Source organism: Carassius gibelio, chromosome B25 (assembly GCF_023724105.1).
Source record: "Carassius gibelio isolate Cgi1373 ecotype wild population from Czech Republic chromosome B25, carGib1.2-hapl.c, whole genome shotgun sequence".
Lineage (NCBI taxonomy): Eukaryota > Metazoa > Chordata > Actinopteri > Cypriniformes > Cyprinidae > Carassius > Carassius gibelio.
In genome coordinates this window covers 10,638,711-10,657,812 of record NC_068420.1, presented here as the reverse complement: position 1 = coordinate 10,657,812, position 19,102 = coordinate 10,638,711, and the positions used below count along the sequence as shown (strand labels likewise).

Below are 19,102 nucleotides of genomic sequence, written 5' to 3'. Positions count from 1 at the left end.
CAACCCTTCTTTGTTTATATGGAAAATACTATAGACCAGATGGAAATTACCTCTGACCAAGAAATTACAATGTATTGATATTTGCAATATTATTATTATGATTATGATTATATTTGTCATTTCATTCTATATATATATATATATATATATATATATATATATATATATATATATATATATATATATATATATATATATATATATATATATATATATATATATATATATTATTTATAGTTAACTATTATTCTTTTATTTTAATTTTCCTTTTTTTATTTCTTAAATTTATTGGAATTTTTTTTCATTTCTGTCTAGTTCTATTATGTCTTGTCTTGTCTTGTCCTGTATTGTGTAATGTTTAAGGAAATAAATACAGATAAACTATTATTCATATTAATATTGTGAAGTATTATTACAATTTAAAATAACTCTGTTCTTTTTAAATATATTGTAAAATGCAATTTATTCCTGCTGAATGTTCAGTCTTCAGTGTCACATGATCCTTCAGAAATCATTCTAATATGCTGATTTGCTGCTCAAGAAAAAATTATTATTATCATCAATCTTGAAACAGTGGTTCTTCTTAATATTTTTGTGGAAAACGTGATTTTTCTGGACTTGTCAGTTCAATTTCATCATTACCTAGCAGTGTCTGCCAATTTGGACTACAGTACTTTATATCTGTCCTTGATAAGCACTTGTCAGAGTATTAAAACGACTGCTACTCCCTTCACTCCCAATTATGGGATATTAAGCCACAAACGACTTTCACGTAAACAGTCCTTTAGTCAAAACGACATCCAGGAAATTCTCACCTCAAAACTGCATTTTGAACACAGCGTTATTACATTTAAGGACGCTGACACCCAAGGGAAACTTTGAAAATTTCTCAGCACTATATTAGTCAACCAGTTCACCAGGATGCTAGGATTAGTATTGATGCAAGAGGCTCTCAGGGGGTCTTGAACGAGTCCTGAGGGCGCCATGTGATTAATACATCACACACTACAAGAAAACACATGGAGCTTTTCATTTAGAGACAACTCTAGGGCATTGTTAGCCTCTTGTTTGTATAATTGTCCAATCCCAGTCTGTCCATAAGAAAAGAGCAGCGGAGAGTCGAGAAGGAGAAGAAGAGCAATGAGAGATTGCGACGGACGACACAAGAAGGCAGGAGGGAGGTTCTGCGGTGGGCCTCTTTTGAGGTAGAATATTAATTAAATGTATTAAACAAACATGGAAAAGGAACGAGGAGGCTGCACGCCATCTGCTGTCTGTGGTAGAAGTTGGGGCAGGGGATGTGGGGGGGGGGGTCTCTCTGAGGAGGAGTTGTGCCCGCCGCTACTGTAGTTTAGCTTCAGTGGCACACACAGACAGATGGGCTCCCGTGTCTCCAGGGAAAGGCCTACAGACCCTCTCCGCCTCAAGCTCTTTTTCTGTGCCGAAAGACGCAAGGAAAGATGTGCACATGGGTTGAAAAGAGAGATGGAAAAGACTTCAGCCTATGTTCAGGCAACACTTACAGCTGCCCCAGCTGTGGATGGGAGTAAAGCATGTGTGTGTCTAGTATATCCTCAGAATTTAAACAATACTTGAACCCATTAACTTCACCTCCCTGGGGAGTTACTGAAGCAGAGCAAATAAAAGCCTGGAAACCAGGAGCTGCAACGTTGGGATCTAAGCACAATAACAAAAACTAATTTTTTTTTTACTGTATTTTCCGGACTATAAGTCGCACTTTTTTTTCATAGTTTAGTTGGTCCTGCGACTTATAGTCAGGTGCGACTTATTTATAAAAATGTATTTGACATGAACCGAGAGAAATGAACTAAGAGAGTGAACCAAGAGAAAACATTACCGTCTCCAGCCGCGAGAGGGCGCTCTATGCTGCTCATTGCTCCTGTAGTCGACACTGAAGACATAGAGCGCCCTCTGGCAGCTGTAGACGGTAATGTTTTATGTTGGTTCTTGGTTCCAAATAAATGCGACTTATAGTCCAGTGTGACTTATATATGTTTTTTTCCTCATCATGACGTATTTTTGGACTGATGCGACTTATACTCAGGTGTGACTTATAGTCCGAAAAATACGGTAATTGATTCAACGTGACTAATAAACACACGATTATGACAATATATAGTTTATCGGAGTTATCATTTTCATTCAAATAAAGTACATTTATAAGGCAATGCCTTTATCATGGCTTAGAATACTCTGAAACATGTTGCGTGCCTTATTCTGCGTAAGAAGCCACATCATCTCACAAAAGGATTTATTTCAAACACTCGACTGACGTTATGAAGTGAGTTCGGAGTAAGAATATGCTATTAAATGTGGTATTTTCACATGCTTTCAGGTGGAGTAGCATTTATTACACAGAGCTGTAGTTCACTGAGAAGCTACGCAAACAGCTGTCGTTATCACAAACGATTTTTGCGTTACATGCGATTTTTTGCGTAACTCGTGATGACGATGTACTGCTGATTACAGAACCGGCTTTACTAACAAAATGCACATGACAATCGTATTTGATTAATCGTGTAGCCCTATTTGTGTCTATCTGGAATTGTTTCGGCTTCTCCTTCTAAATTACGAATATATACTATTAATAGCAGCTGATATAGATAGCAAACTCCTCTCACGCAGATGCAGAACGCAAGTGTTAGTTTGCAGTTGTATGTAGTCTGCGTGGTGTGTTCAAGTGCAGCCTTTTGGTCCAGATGCTGTCAACGCAAGCTGACTACACTGTCGGCTTTTGCCATGTTCCTGTAGCTCAATTGGTAGAACATTGCATTATCAAGCGCAAGGTTGGGGGTTCGATTCCCCGGGAACACATGATACGTAAAAATTGATAGCCTGAATGCACTGTGAGTCACTTTGGATAAAAGCGTCTGCTAAATGCATACATTTTCCCAGCCTTTATGTTCTGTTATAAATTTCCATTGCACAATTCCAAGCAACACACTGTGGCGTTCCTGAATAAATCAGTGTTTTTTAACAAATCGGTTGAGTAAATGATACAATGACTCAAGGACAGATAATTGGATAGTTCCTGAAAGAATCAGAATTGGAATGCGTAAAGACAATGAACTGGCTTTTTGAAAACATCAGTTGATCAATTTCTCACTCATAAGTCATTTGAAAGAGTACTGAAAATCCCTGTCACTTTAGCCTAATACACAGACTGACAGCATGTCTGAAACACACAAACACAGCAGTATCAAATTTGAGGACAGAAAATACAGTATTTTAAAAAAAGCACATTATTTTACAAAAAGTTTGTTAGGCTCTTCACACATCCACTAACCAGCTAAGAAAAGTGAAGTTAGTTTTGAGAAAAGGTGTTTTTTGCAGATGCCACTTTGAGATAACACAACGACATTCAGACCATTTTAAGTGTTGCTTTGGTCTCCAAAAGTGTCCAAATACTTTTTGGGGCCACTTTACATTAAGGTGACAATGTAGCAGCAAAACTGATGTGCAATTTCCAATTCAAGGAATACTTGAATTGAATCACTCTGCGAAGCTCCAAAGCCAGCCTATCCTCCCGGCCTCTGCCAGTCATCGAAGACATTTATTATACACTTATTCATTAGCACTGACACCTGATGCCAATCTTTTGTTGAGTCTTTTAAAAAATAGGTGACTGCAAGATGAATCGCGAGTCTTCAACAGGAAACCTGTGATCTATGTTCACTTTCACTGAAAGGTAATTATGCTTCATGTCAGATATAATTTCCTAGGCCTAATTTTCAACCCACAGATGGATCTAATGGGTCCTCATTTGATGTCCTTGTTCATCTTCTTGCAGTCTGAATTAGTGTTGTCAAGGGACCGAGGTTGAGGTTTCTTCCTTCTAAATTGGAGAAGGTTAAAACCGGTATCTACAGTCAGACTTTTTACTCTTATTTCAACAGCATGTGCTAATTTAAGAGTTTTTACATTAAGGATTGACTTTTTGATGGGCTTCATCCTGGTCTTGCCAGTAAAAATGTCAGCGGTAAAAGCGTAGCGTACATTATATTAAGTCTTAAAATTAAAAATGAGATCTTCGTTGAAAAGTACGCTAGCGAAAGCTGAACTCAGAACCCAAAACAATTGGCATGTAATTGCTTATCAGACATGGGAATTCAGCAAACTCAATTTCCCCCCTCAGCCAATCTTCCTCATGTGCTCTAATTCACTGTCTTGTAGCTTTTCATGTCACTGCGAGCAGGGAACGCCAGAGCCATGTCAAAATGACACTGAGACGTCGTTAGTTTCATTTAAAATTACACCGAACAAAAGCGAGCATTTAGCTGGGTTATCACCTTCCCGTGTCACTTCACATAATGCCAAACGTCATTCAAATCACTGCAATTTCTGCTCAGCCATTCATACGCACATCCAGCACAGCTAATGTTAGCATTGTGTACATTACTGAGATTCACAAATACACACACAACCGCTGACTCCTATTACTGCAATCCACATCCCAGCCCTAATGGCATGTGAGGAAAATAAGCGTGACACACAGAAACATATAATGATACGTAGATGAGATGGAGACCACATCTTGATAGACAGGACGTGGAATGGACAGGAAAATGAAGTCCCTTTCGCTAAAGTCAACACGCTTCTTCCTCCCTGATTACCATAGGAGAACAAATTGGCAGATGTGAGAAAACATTAGATGTCTTGGCTCACAGAGCGCTTTGACCTCAAAAAAACAAGTTCATATCCATAGAAGCGGAGGATCTGAGCCCAATTCCATCCCCCTCATTATCACAAGTAGAGAAGTCCACGTTTGCATCCTGCTAATGGTTGGATTCGGACCTTTGAACTAACAAGTTTCAAAAAAATTCAATCATTTTTTATTTTTTATGATTACAGTTTTTGCAAGAATGTATTAAGATTGCAAACAGTTTGATTGATTTGCCATCATACACACATCTAGACAAAAACAGGTTGTGACCTGGAAAAATATTTCAATTTGATCTGATTGTTTATAAATGTATTACACTGCAGAAACTAGAACAAAAACTCAGAGCTCAACTTTTCTGAAATATGTAATAAATAGTATTAGGCCAAAAAGAAGTAGGCCTATTTACAGTATCATTCAAAGGTTTAAAAACACATTTAATTTTTTTTTTATTCAACCGGAATGCATTAGGTTTATCAATAATGTAAGTTATAAATAAATACCTAAAATCTGTCCATTAAACTGATGACATTATATTTATTTTACAAATGACCATTATTTACCAATGAAGTCTATTTCGAGACTCATATGAGCCTTTTCGTTTTTTTGTAAATTGACTCTTATGATGTGGTTCGATCATTCACTGTATCAAAAACATACAGCGTGACCAATCAAGTCCGATTCTCGAGCGAATTACTCTTATAAGCCGATTCTTTTTAGTGAATCGATTACATACAGTGTAGGGGGGCACACATAACTTTGTTTATGCAAAATAAATAGAATAAGCTTTTTTTGGCTGGCCAACTCAAAATCAAGCCTGAGGTTCATCACAGATAGTGATACCAACAACCTGAGAGTCTGCAGCCTATTTTACAGGAAATAAAATGTGTTTCAGAATCTTCTATTTTGGTCATTCCCAGAAAAATAAATAAATGATAGTCCTACCTATCTGAAGTTCATTCTGCTTCTGCCTGAGCTCTTTAAGTACTCTTTTTGTTTTTGTTTTCTAAGCAGGTGAATTGGTTTCAGAAACTACTGAGGCAGAAAGGTAATCCCGTATAGTCGGTAATTTACAATAATTCAGGACGAATGCACATTTCACTATGCCTATGGATAACAAACACTTCTTTCAAGTGCTGAATAATTCATAATCCTTATTTGCTGGCGGCGGTGAAGGAGTAACAGTGTCAGGGCTGCTGGGGACACCATGGTAAACGGTCAGGCCTATCAGCTCACCGGTGTTCAGTGTAAATCAACACCGCAGAGGAAACGAGGTGGTAATGAGGGCCATTTCTCCTTCCAAATAGGAGCAAAGGACTTATTAGGCCTAATTTTCAAGGACATACAGAAAACACGGCAGGGTGTCACTCCGCTGAGGTGAGATCTCAGGTTCAATGGGAAACTGTCTGTTTGGTTAGGGGTGGAGGGGCTCACTTGAGACATGATATTAGCTGGATAAGGAAAACGGTTTAATGAAGGGCAGAGGTCAATGAAATCTGCCAACCTCCATTACCCCAATTACTGACACATCCTCTGTGGCCGCTCCTGGCTGAGGACGCTTATTAAGCCACTATTTGTCAGAGATTAGATGAAGTAGCTGTCAGTCACGAGAGCGGACATCCTTTTGGCTTCAGAAACAACCCCCTGATGATAAAAGACGAAGCACTGACAGCCCCTTTGATATGACTGCAGATGATGGTATAATTGGAGCACCACAGAGATACTTGAGGACTGAGTGACAACAATTACTAAAGCTCAGAGCGTATGGAGGGATTCCGTGGTTGAGCTAAATGGAGAAAAGTAGCTCAAATAAATAAATAATCAGAGCTGAAAGATAAATATGTCCCTCCTTTAATTGTGACAAATAACCCACTAATGGTACATTAATTGGTTCTAACTCCACACTTCTTTAACCCTCTTCATGGCTTTTCACACCACACTAAACCCGTGGCTTTTAACCCTAATGTAATATTTCACACTTCTGCTTTTGAAAAGCCAGTTAGCACCCCTGGATTACAAATCTATATTCTAGTGTAGGGTTAACAACACTAGCTGGCTAACAACTTAATTAAATGTGCAATGCTAGAACGGCACAGAGAGTTATTGACCAATTAGAAACTAAACAGTGATTTCATTAAGTAAATTTATAAATATGCAAATGATAATGCTAACCCAGTGTTAACAAATGTATGGTGTGCAGATAGATAGATAGATAGATAGATAGATAGATAGATAGATAGATAGATAGATAGATAGATAGATCCAGTCATTTAATATGGGAGACCGTTTGAGACGAAACCCATTGAAACACTTGCGCTACACACTAAAAACTTGCGCTTCACATTGAAAACTTGCGCTACGCATTGAAGACTTGAGCTACGCATTGAAAACTTGCGCTACGCATTGAAAACTTGCGCTACGCATTGAAAACTTGCGCTACGCATTGAAAACTTGCGCTACGCATTGAAAACTTGCGCTACGCATTGAAAACTTGCGCTACACATTGAAAACCTGCGATACACATTGAAACACTTGGGCATACATATGAAAATACATACATGAAAGATTGAATGAAAAGTGTTTTAATGTGTATCGCAAGTTTTCAATGTGTATCACAAGTTTTCAATGCGTATCACAAGTTTTCAATGCGTATCACAAGTTTTCAATGTGTATTGCAAGTGTTTCAGGGTTCCGTCTCATACAGCCTCCCATAATTTAAATTCAGACTCTTGCTATTTTCCTCATTCTTCTTCAGTGTGGCACGAGACAAACAACATCAGCGTCGGCCCGGCCTCCTCATTCTCCACCTGGAACCAGATGCCCCTTTGGCACTTCTCTCAAGCCCCCAGTGCCCAACGAGTGCCAGCACGTGAAATCTCAGGTGACAGTCACCTGGAAGCCTCTCAGCCTCGTGACAGCTGTAGGGCCTTGATTGCCTGCCTCACCCATGTCGGCCCTGAGCCGCCCACCGGCTCTCTCACATCAATCGGCTGTCAATTCCTCTCAGCCTTAACCAGAAGGCACTCAAGCAGCGAGAGCGAGAGGCGGGAAGGGGCACACGGGGGGAAAGGCTGGGGGAGGGGGCGAGCAGGAGAGAAAGTAGGAGAAACGACGGCGGGGAGGGGCGGCGGTCGCTTGCCAATGGTTCAAATTAATTGCTACATAAGGAAAAATGGGGAGATAATTATTTGTGCTTTCCTGTCAGAGCTGGAGGGGAGATGACCTCATTAACTTGCAGCTTGTACACAATTCAATTACCGAGATATGGAAAATGCATTTTTGATTACTTTGGTGGCTGGGGCTCCATTCATCTCCATTTCTGTCCTCTATGGGTACCATGAGGAAGTGTGTGCGTGTGTGTGACTGAGACAGAGGGGTTGCGCGCTCACTGACACTGTGTCTGAAGCACTTTGCATGGGTATATGTTGGGATGCCTTAAGTGGCCTTGCTAGATTATGGTGCTTGCCCTAATTACATTCATCACTCATTGTAAAGGAGAGGGATAAATGTGGCTTCATGCTTAAACCTGCAGGTCCTCTTTGTGCTTTTGCATTCCATGTGTGAGCAGATGGGTCATTGTTACACATTTTCATGTCCCCATGTTGTATTAATATATTGAATAAAAAATGAAAAGTACAATAAAAAAAAAAAATCACATTTAGCTTAATTGTGGTTACTGTTTTTGAATTTTAAATAATTTGACTTTGGTTTGAGTGGACCTTGCTTATATAAACCTGATGAAATCATTAAAAACTGCTATTTACTAAGAAATATTCAAGGTGCATATAAATAATATTTTAATAATAATAAATATTAAACATAAACAAAATATTTTAAGTATATATATATATATATATATATATATATATATATATATATATATATATATATATATATATATATATATATATAGAAAATTAAATCCCAATGTTAAATCTAAGTCAATTTTACTTAAAATATTTTGTTTATGTTTAATATTTATTATTATTAAAATATTATTTTTATATATATATATATATATATATATATATATATATATATATATATATATATAATTGCAGATTGCAGATCTTTTTTCATTAGCATTATATAAAATAAACTTTTTTTATTGTTATTACAATAAATATTTTAAAATAAAAATATTATTTTCAAAATATTTGTTATTTCATTTATGTTAGCAATTTGTAAAATGCCGTTAAGAAAAAAAGAATTCGTTATGATGTAATTCTCAAAAAAAACAGCATAAACATCTGTACATATCTGTGAGTATTGATATGAATTTGTGACAGTGGTTTTAATAACTACTAAAAATATTTTCTAGTCCCTTTAACTAACCAAAAAATGTCTAAATAAATAAATGCATCCTTTATGATGCTATTCTAACTGAAGTTACATCATTTTTTGAAACAATGGCATAAACTTCAGGTCCATTACAAAACATACAGTAACCATTATGCAACGAAAAAGCAAATATTGACGGTCATTTCAATGTATTCAAACACAAGCATATTTATTATTTAAACTTACGGATTTCAAAAGGTACAGTACGGCATAACAGGACTGACCCAGACCAGGTGGATAAAACACCAAAATATACAAAAGACACATCTGTACTTCATAAATATCAGAAAATACATGAGGAACATAGATGGATGGCAAGGACTCACTTCAGACATCCAGCCAATAAAACAAAGCTGCACTTCTGGTCTATAAACAAAAGACTAGTGCGGTGGCACAGTTATAATGCTGAATAACAGCTTACTGCAGAGACACACATCTGTGCATACAATTTGCTTGACTGCATCGCTCACGTGTTTGCCTATGGGCTAAAACCCAGTTCTGCTGTATGAATCTGGTCATTTTCCATTGTTTTATATAAAGTTTCATGAATCTTTTTGTTTCCTAATTGCTTTATTATTTAATCTTGCTTTAAAAAGGCAGGTTCCATACATTGTGACAACTTACCCCATATAGTAGAACTAGAGGGGCATTTAGTCACAATAGGTATACTGTAGTTTTTCATGCGACAGCTAGCTCACATCTCTCTTATAATACAGAAACTTAAATGTACATACAAACTCAATTGCTTTTGTTAGAGAAAAGCCATCTTAGCACTGCTACCACTAATTCCTGATAAGTCACCTCAGATAATCAGTCTAACTTGAATAGAAATCTGCAGCCCATTACAATGTTCTTAAATAATACATGGACATTACTGCGTCCTTTTACCACTGTCTTAGCCAGTGGTGCCCATCTATGTATAGAAATGGATAATAACAGAGTTCAGCGGTCTGTGAAAACAACCAGACAGTCAGATTTCAATTACAATACTTATTTGGATATGCATGAAGGAAAACTAGAGACAGTCACATTTTTTTACCTGAACAAAAAAATCTGCCCGCCCCAGCAGAGGCAGATTACACAACACAACCGCCACTGTTATTTTTAGTCCCAATCCCACATTAATTACACTGATGACACATTATGTGCTGCAGACAGGATGGGGTTTACCTGACCTCATATCAGGAGATTAAACTGGATGTCTGTCAGCCAACAATTTACACTAGTGAGCCCAGGAAGAGTAACGTAAGAGTCACTCGAGAGTATAATCTACTGTAAAGATTAATCCGTGAGGGATGTCCAGTGTTGGATTGATCTTGTGACCCAAACTTGTGCCAGTCAATCTTGCTTGTGCCGTCAGCTATATCTGGTTGTCAATTCACCTTTTAGTGCTTAATTCGGTTCCATACACACATAGTTCTTTTTGTAGTTCAAAAAGTATTTTGATTTACAGGTGTGACAACCACATACATCCGAATTAATTCAGAAATGCAGTGATAACTGCATTTACAAAGATTCTATGCAGTGTGCACAGAAACAAACTTAACTTAAGTTTTGTTTTCTCTTCTTTTGAAGCTTGTTTCTGCCAGTGGTCAATTAAAATAAAATAACATAAAAAAGGACTTGTAAAATTCAGACTTTTCTTCTCAGAATTGAGAGATATTAACTAAATTCTGAGAATAAAAGACAAATCGTGAGATCAAAAAAATTGAGGTATAAAGCCAAAATTGCAAGATGAAGTAAAAAAAAAAAAAAGTTACAAGAGATACACAGAAGAAAACCTCAGTTTTTTTTTAAGAACTCTATGACAAAAATGTCCCAATATTACTAACAAAAAAATAAAAATATAGTTTGTATTAAAATTAGTTAATTTTTTTGTCATTTTAGTTCATTTTAGTAATATTATTGTGTTTATGTAATTCTTATTCGTTTTTTGTTTTGTTTTTAAATATATGACTATATAATAATTATTAATTTTTAATTTTAGTATATTCAAATATATATTTAGAATGAATGATTTCATTTTATACAATAAATATAATAATTCATATATATTATATATAATTGTTTTTTGTTTGTTTGTTTTTATATATAATTTCACACAAAGTAGAAACTCAGTCTGAAAAAGTATTTTGAAAATCCAGTCTGAAAATCTATTCTGCATGCAAAAAGTGAGACTATCACTTAAAGGAGTGTTGAGTGTATTTGTAGGCCATCCATAGCCGGGCGTTTGCCACCCCTCTTAGGCCCTGCAGGGAGATATCGGCCTGGATCAGAAAGAGAAAGAAAAACAGAGAATAAAAGACTGTAATAGGATTACATCTGTTAACATCATGTAGATAAGAGTTTGAGCAGGGGGCTGAGCTCAAGGGGACCCCCCTCCCCCCGTCTCATCTCTCCTGCCTGCTTCCTCCATCCTTGCCAAAGGGAGGCAGACACAGAGAAAGGGACAGGCTCGGGGAGAGAGGGACCAAGCCTTCAGGCGGTGGCATCATGTGTGCTTTACTGCGACAAAAGCCTGTCTTAGAACAGAGAGAGAGAGAGAGAGAGAGAAAGAGAACGAGAGCTCTGGTCTCCTGAGACTAGTCAGATCCCTGAGCTCATTGTCATGCAGACTTAATGAAAATGTTTGTCTTGCTCTCTTAATTAAAGATCATTTCCATTTCCATTTGGAAATCATGTGATCCATACACGCAGAGAGCTCTCAGAAAATCATCCTTTAATGGCATTAATATCTGATCACTTAATGTCCTGTGTAATTATTCAGCTCTTTCAGTCTAGCTAGTGAGCAAACAAGTTATTTTTGTACTGTATTGCATATCTATTAGGTTAAAATACATATACATATACACACACACACACACACACACATATATATATTAAATCAGATTTCTCTTACAAAAAAGCCCTGAAAGATTTTCCAAAGCTTTTTTATTTTTATTATCTGCTGCTGACCCGAATGCAGAAAGCAAAGCAAGACTCGTTTTCAAACGAACATTTGTGCAGCTTTCAGGCGGCTTTGTGACATCACAATGCTGATGTGCCGAATATTCAAATTAAAATGAGCCCTTCTCGTTTTTGTCTGCTTAAAGCTCATTAAATAATATTGTTAAAGAAAAACAATGGCTGAGCTAATCATGCTCACTGCATGAGAGAGGAGATTTCCCAAGGGGAAAGGGTATGAATTTTACCAACACGGTAATTCAGTCCGTTAATCAGCTTCTGAAAAGGCCTGGCAAATGGACGGGTGATGTAAAACCATTTGATATCAAATCAAACCCTCACTAGCGTCTCTAAATTGCCTTTCTTCCCCTAAAGATGGTAAAAGTTAATTAAGCACTCAACGGGTTTATGGTGTTTAAATTAAAATATATCGCTCTCATTGTGTAGCTATCACAGGGAAAGACGCCTGGGCGACTAATGGTGGGATGAAAATGCATAATGTACGACAAAAAGACTTGTTCTGCATGCTGGTGAGTTCGTGGCCCTCAAATGAGCGCCTGTTATAGCCATTTCTGGTCTATAGGAGGAGTGGAGGGCTCTGTATGAGCACAGTTTTAACCTTTATTCAGATGCTCAGGGTGAAATTAAAGATTCATGCGAGACTGCAGGTTATTCTGTCACACAAACTCAAAATCAGCTTATATGGGCTGCAGAGTCCATTAAGTGCCTCTACAATCTATATTTTCAATCTGATCCAGAACTATACAAGTAGACAGAAGTTCTACAATAAAACATGAAGAAAAACACATGCCCTCATTTGAAAGCATCCCTTGCACAGAACAGGAGCCTGAGCATCCTCAGGAGTTGATCTCTACACAATCAAAAACACTTTTAAATGGATTGCTAACATGTAGCGGTTGCATTCTTTCTAGCCCTGAAGACAGAACATAGTTCTGGATCATGCAAACGTTTCCTTTAAACATACTTTAAAATAATCAGCTTTAATGAGTACAATGAGAAGCTGTGGTGGAGAGGACCAGTTGAAGGAATTGTTCAACCCAAAGAAGAAAATTCTGTTGTTTCCTCATCCTCATGTTGTTCCAAACCAATTCGTTTAGACAGAACGTCTACAGTGCATGAGTACAATGAAAGTGAATGTGACCATGGACTATCAAACTCCAGGATCATAAATGTAGTCCAATACGACTGGAATTTCAGTCTAATCATGCAACACTAATATATGAGTGTGTATATGTAGTGTATAAGCCATATGGATCACTTTTTTTTCACAATGTATCGAATTTCATTATATGGAAAAGAGCAGCATGAACATTGAACTAACCTTCTCCATTTGTGTTTCACTGCAGTAAAGTCATACAGGTTTGGAAAAATGAAGATCTCTTATATAATAAGTGTCTCTTATATACACCAAAGCTGCATTTATATGATAAAAATTCAATAATAAAAGCAATGTTGTAAAATATGATTATAATTTAAGATAACTGTAATAAATTAATGAATGAATGAATGGTGGATTATAATTTGAAAAGTAAAATAATAATAAAACGATGCTATTGGTAGAACAAAAATTATTTCTTGACAAAAAAAATACCAGAGACATGGCACATTCAACAGCTCTAAATTGATGTAGATTTACTTAAATCTAATTCAGAATTTCAGCATGGGTTTCACCAAGAACGCATTTTAGGTGAAAAGAGGTGGCTGATGTGATATGCAAATGCGGTCTAAAAAAGCATTAATATAATTCAGTGGTGTGAATGCGTTAATATTTTACTCTGCAGGGCCACGAGGGGTGAGAACTGCTCTGCTTCGCTGTCCGTCATTCACTCGGGGCGGGGAAATGCAAATCAATTAAGATTAAGGTTAATATACGATCAGCTCTACCACACGAAATTTGTGTCTTAATAACCTCTGCGCTTCTGGTAATATTATGGATGCCTAACATACAGCCTAAAATAGTGCTATATCTCAGGAATCACTTATGGGGAAATGTTCTCTGGGCAGTGGAGATATGGAGTATCTAACACTTTGTCTACACTGCAAGCAAATGATTCACATGTGGTGTAATTGTGTACCGTACATGTGGGTGTTTTGTAATTATGCATGGCTTATTAAACAGAAAAAGGTAGTATCATGTATTTTTAAAGGGACAGTTCACTTAAAAATCATTTACTCACCCGCATGTTGGTTTGGACCTGTACAGTATGTCCTTTTTCTTCTTCTTATGTGGAACACAAAAGAAGGTTTTTAAGTAACGTTTCAAGAATTTCAAGATTTAAATATCCACACAGGCTTGGAAAAACATTCTGAACCATGAACTGTCCCTTTAAATCTATAATTTACATGTTTTCCCATTTTAAATGGTCTCACCATTTGGATTTACTCCAGTCCAATTAGTTAAAGGGACAGTTCACCTAAAAATTCTGTCATTAATTAATCACCCTCATGTTCCAAACCTGTAAGACTTTGGTTCATCTTCTGAACACAAATTAAGATATTTTTGATGAAATCCAAGAGCTTTCTGACCCCCCATAGACAGCAACGCAACTGACACATTCAAGGCCCAGAAAGGTAGTAAGACATCATTAAAATAGTCCATGTGACAGGAGTGGTTCAACCATAATATTATAGAGCTACGAGAATACTTTTAATGCATAAACACTACGGTTGAACCACAGTTTCATCAAGAATATCTTAATTTGTGTACTGAAGATGAACGAAGGTCTTACGGGTTTGGATTGACATAAGAGTGACTAACTAATGACAGAATTTTAAATTTTGGGTGAACTATCCCTTTAAATGGATTTGTTTGTCATTTTATATTTATAAATCAAAGTGGTACAGACTATTTAAATCACAAATAAACTAATAAAACTGTAAAGCGTTTCTAATCTCCATACAAATTTTGGCACTGAACTGCCATTTTCTCTTATTCATGAATTCAGATCTTTGAAATGTGCTTTTAATGTGACCACATGGCGAATCTGTAATTAAAGCACCTTAGTTATCAATGTGCATAAACAGTCTAACTCATGCCTCCCCCAGAAAATGCTTTGTAAGGACTTTCTCTCGCTTTTTTTTCCCCATTTAGTCAATTGACCTTGACTGTGCCAGCACATTCCTGGCAATATTACACCCTCCACCCCTCTACCTCTCTTTCTCCATCACTCGTTCCCTCATCATCCTCTGTCTCTGAGCTTTAAAGTGCCATCAACAAAATTATCCCCATATCCTGATTATACCAGAAACCGGCCGATATGGAAGCTGCCACATTCAAATATTAATATTCAAATTAAAATATAATTTATTACATTATCTCGCTTCTCAGACCGACTCTGTAATTTTTATTGGAGCCACATAATTTACATAGACGTTCGCGTAAGACCTGTCCGCAGCCATTAAATTAGCCTTGCCTGAATAATTAGATACTCATCTTAAACTGAGAGGGCCTGTGTAAAAGATAAGCGTATGGTGAACTGTGGAAGACCTCTGCGATTCACACACACACTTCCAATGACATGTGACAAAGTACATATGCTCGCAATGGAGATGTGGAAGGAAGTCCTTTAGAACTAATTAACACTGCTGGCCTGCTAACGAACACAAATGGATTACACAGTGAAATAACACAGGCCTTAGGCGTCATTAAATGAACTCGCCCACGTTTTATCCACAGTGCCAATGGAGTGTGCTTAAATGTTAATGTACACAAAGCCCAGTATAGTTTTCAGGAGAATCAGCCATTGTGACCCAAATAATATCTTGCCAAACACATCAATAGAAATGGTTTTGAACTAAATTTCACACTAAGAATTTGAGCCTTTAACAATTAGAAGGATTAAATATCATTAAATATTATTTTACTTTAATAAAAACATATACACGTACTTATGTACTGGAAGACCATTTTAATGAATGAATGAATGAATTATATAATACATGTTCTAGCTTTTATCAAGTGTTTTCATGTCTTATTATGAATAATAAACAATTTTTGAATACATGTTGTATATATATATATATATATATATATATATATATATATATATATATATATATATTCTATTTTTACAAACACTCTAAGAATATATACACAGCATAAATAAAAATCTAACAAACACAAATATTTATGCTAATTGTATTTTTGTAAAATGAATATGAATAATAATGAATAATATATAATAATGCATAATTGTTTAAATATTATTGCAGTATAGTGTTAAGTTTTTTTTTAGAATTCAGAATTTATTTTATATAAATAACAAATAATGTACTTATTAACCATAATTTCATTTTACTGCAACAAAACAATAGATTTTATTTATTTAAATATTCTTTTTTAATTTAAATGAATTGACATTTGTACCCTAGTAGGAAAAATTGTTTAATGGTTCAATAGCTGCTATAAAAACAGTTCTGAGAACATATGAAATTACATCAGTCATACAATTATATTAAAATAAAAATACAAATTTTTTCACTGAACATGAGGTGTGTTATCACAAACGGTCTCTCTTGCACACATGCCTTCTGTCCTGCTGCTGACCAAATCTAGTGCCTCTCTGGCTGGGTTCAATTAAGCGCGAATTTTTAACCTTTCCTCCTCTGAATCCTCCTGCCTAAAATGTCAGCTCTCTTTGGACCTAAACATTCCCATCTGAAAGCACTTTGACTATACATTATTCATAAAGAAACTCTTACTGTACAGCGCTGCATGAAAACATCATTTTGGTCACTGGTAGTGGTTGAGGAGATTACCCCTTCTATGTAAAGCGCTTTGAGTACCCTGAAAAGCACTATATAAATGTAAGGAATGATTAATTATTACTATTATTATTTGTATTTGTGGCACTCAAGCAGAGGCATCATGCACCTCACATGTACCTTTTTGAGGGGTCTGCTGGTCCTAAAGAGACAAGACTAAGAACACTTAGTAGTGCATATTTTAAAGGAGTCTCCCTTATTGTTGCTATTTCACTTTATAGTTCAAGGCAATCTATATCTATATATATATATATATATATATATATATATATATATATATATATATAACGTACGAGTTAGCATTGCAATTTAAAAATATGATAATATGAATATGATTGTGAATACGACTTTATGTGTGTGTGTGTGTGTGTGTTAAAAAAATAATAAAAAAAACAAAAAAAATGAATTTTACAAAATAAAAATTACAGTGTAAATATTAGATGAAAATGTGACATTTCTTTGGGAGCTAACTTAATAAATGTAAAGAATTAAAAATTAAAAGTAATAGATTTACACTGAACAAAATTATACACGCAACACTTTTGTTTTTGCCCCCATTTTTCATAAGCTGAGCTCAAAGATCTACAACTTTTTCTATGTACGTACACAAAAGGACTATGTAACACCTGTCTCGATTGACAGGCACTGACAATATATTAATATCAATAGGCCAATAGGTACGGCTCGGAAGGCATAAATTAAACAGCTCAACTTTGTGGGGAAATAAATCTGTATTGAAAATAAATTGGTTGAAACTCTTACTGTACAGCGCTGCATGAAAACATCTCACCTCATGTAGGTGCTATTTATTTCACAATATTCAGTTTCAATTGAATGACACTTTGTAATAACTCAAATTACAATATATGAATTATGCAGGGACTAATCTGGGTGCACCCAATAACTGTAGAGTTTAGTTAGACTGAACTCGTATAACAAGTTCACAATTATAACTTTTGACAAGATCAGTTAACTCAAAACGTTTTGAAAATCAAAATGTTACAAGAGCAATTCAGGAAATTTTGATTCAATGTATTCTGTTCAATAACTCTGTAAAGTACATTCAATTTGGTAAATAAAATTCAGAAAGGTTTGGTTCAATAAATTCAATTCAAAAGATTTGAGAGCAAAGAATCAATTTGGTTCGATTAAGTAATCTCAGTTCAAAAAGATTCAGTTCCAGTGACTCGGTTCAAAATGGTTCAGTTTAATAGATTCAAAAGAAAAAAAACATTCGATTCTCAGATTCTAAAAAAACAAAAAATGAGTACAAAAAAATAATGAGTAACAAAAAATAATAGTTCCGTCTTCACAAAGACACAGCGGTCTCTCGAAGGGAAAAGAAAAAAATGTGGCTCCGTTTGTGAAAACTAGCAGGTTACTGGAATTTTCCTACCCGGTTCCTGGGTTAGATTCAACTGGTCAACGTTCGTCTCGTGTGGGTTGGCTCGCCAACTTGCATCGTCCTCACATTGAAATGATCGGAGTTCCAGCATTAGAAAAAACCCTGACCTGTATATATATACAGGCAACATTAAGTACAGATAGCATTTGTTGGCCTGCTAAACATTTAACATTAACACTTTCACCGTAATTCAACAACTCAGTCGACATTACAATAAATAGCATCATCATTCAATATGAACACATGCAACTCATACATGTTACTGCTTAGCCAACAAACCTCGTCTAACTTGTAATAAACCAGAACTCATCCGTATAACATTATCTCTCAATACATTGTTGCACATATCTGATTGCATATCTGACTGTTTACACAGTGCAAAATGTACTCACCAAAATTCAAAGAAATAAAAGCATATTTGTACTTTTATCTTCTTTAACTACTCTTTTTAGCTCTTGCTCAAAGTTATGCTGCTGCTAATATCATTAGTCTCTTTAGTGGCTTCTCGCATACTGCAACTAACGTCCCAGCTAACACAGTTACGTTGTGACGACGTAACTGGACCAGACCATATTCGTTGCAGCGACGTCCCAAATAACGTTCCAGCGACGTAACTTTGTGATTCCCATATCCGTCGTGGCGACGTTATAGTGGAACGTCGCTGGAACGTGAGGAGTACGTCCCAGCGACCAAACTGGCACGTTATGAGAACGTTCCTATAAAATACCATATTGGTCTCAGCGACGTACCACATAACGTTCCAGTGACGTAACTTTGTGATTCCCATATCCGTCGTGGCGACGTTATAGTGGAACGTTGCTGGAACGTGATGAGTATGTCCTGACGACCAAACTGGCACGTTATGAGAACGTTACTATAAAGTACCATATTGGTCGCAGCGACGTACCATATAACGTTCCAGTGACGTAACTTTGTGATTCCCATAT

General features: G+C 36.2%; 2 long non-coding RNA genes across 2 annotated transcripts in view; both read right to left on the bottom strand.

Moving 5' to 3' along the window:
* The window catches only part of LOC128014278 (uncharacterized), a 64,818-nt gene extending 45,716 nt beyond the window's left edge, over positions 1-19,102 (bottom strand). The window contains exons 1-2 of the long non-coding RNA XR_008183516.1: positions 18,548-19,102; positions 18,147-18,262 (exon numbers count right to left, since the gene is read on the bottom strand). This is a non-coding gene — a long non-coding RNA (uncharacterized LOC128014278). The remainder of the gene's footprint in view (positions 1-18,146; positions 18,263-18,547) is intronic.
* Positions 11,153-14,210, bottom strand: LOC128014279 (uncharacterized). The gene is made up of 2 exons (XR_008183517.1): positions 14,164-14,210; positions 11,153-11,289 (listed from the first exon to the last, which is right to left on the bottom strand). It is a non-coding gene; the product is annotated as an uncharacterized LOC128014279 (long non-coding RNA).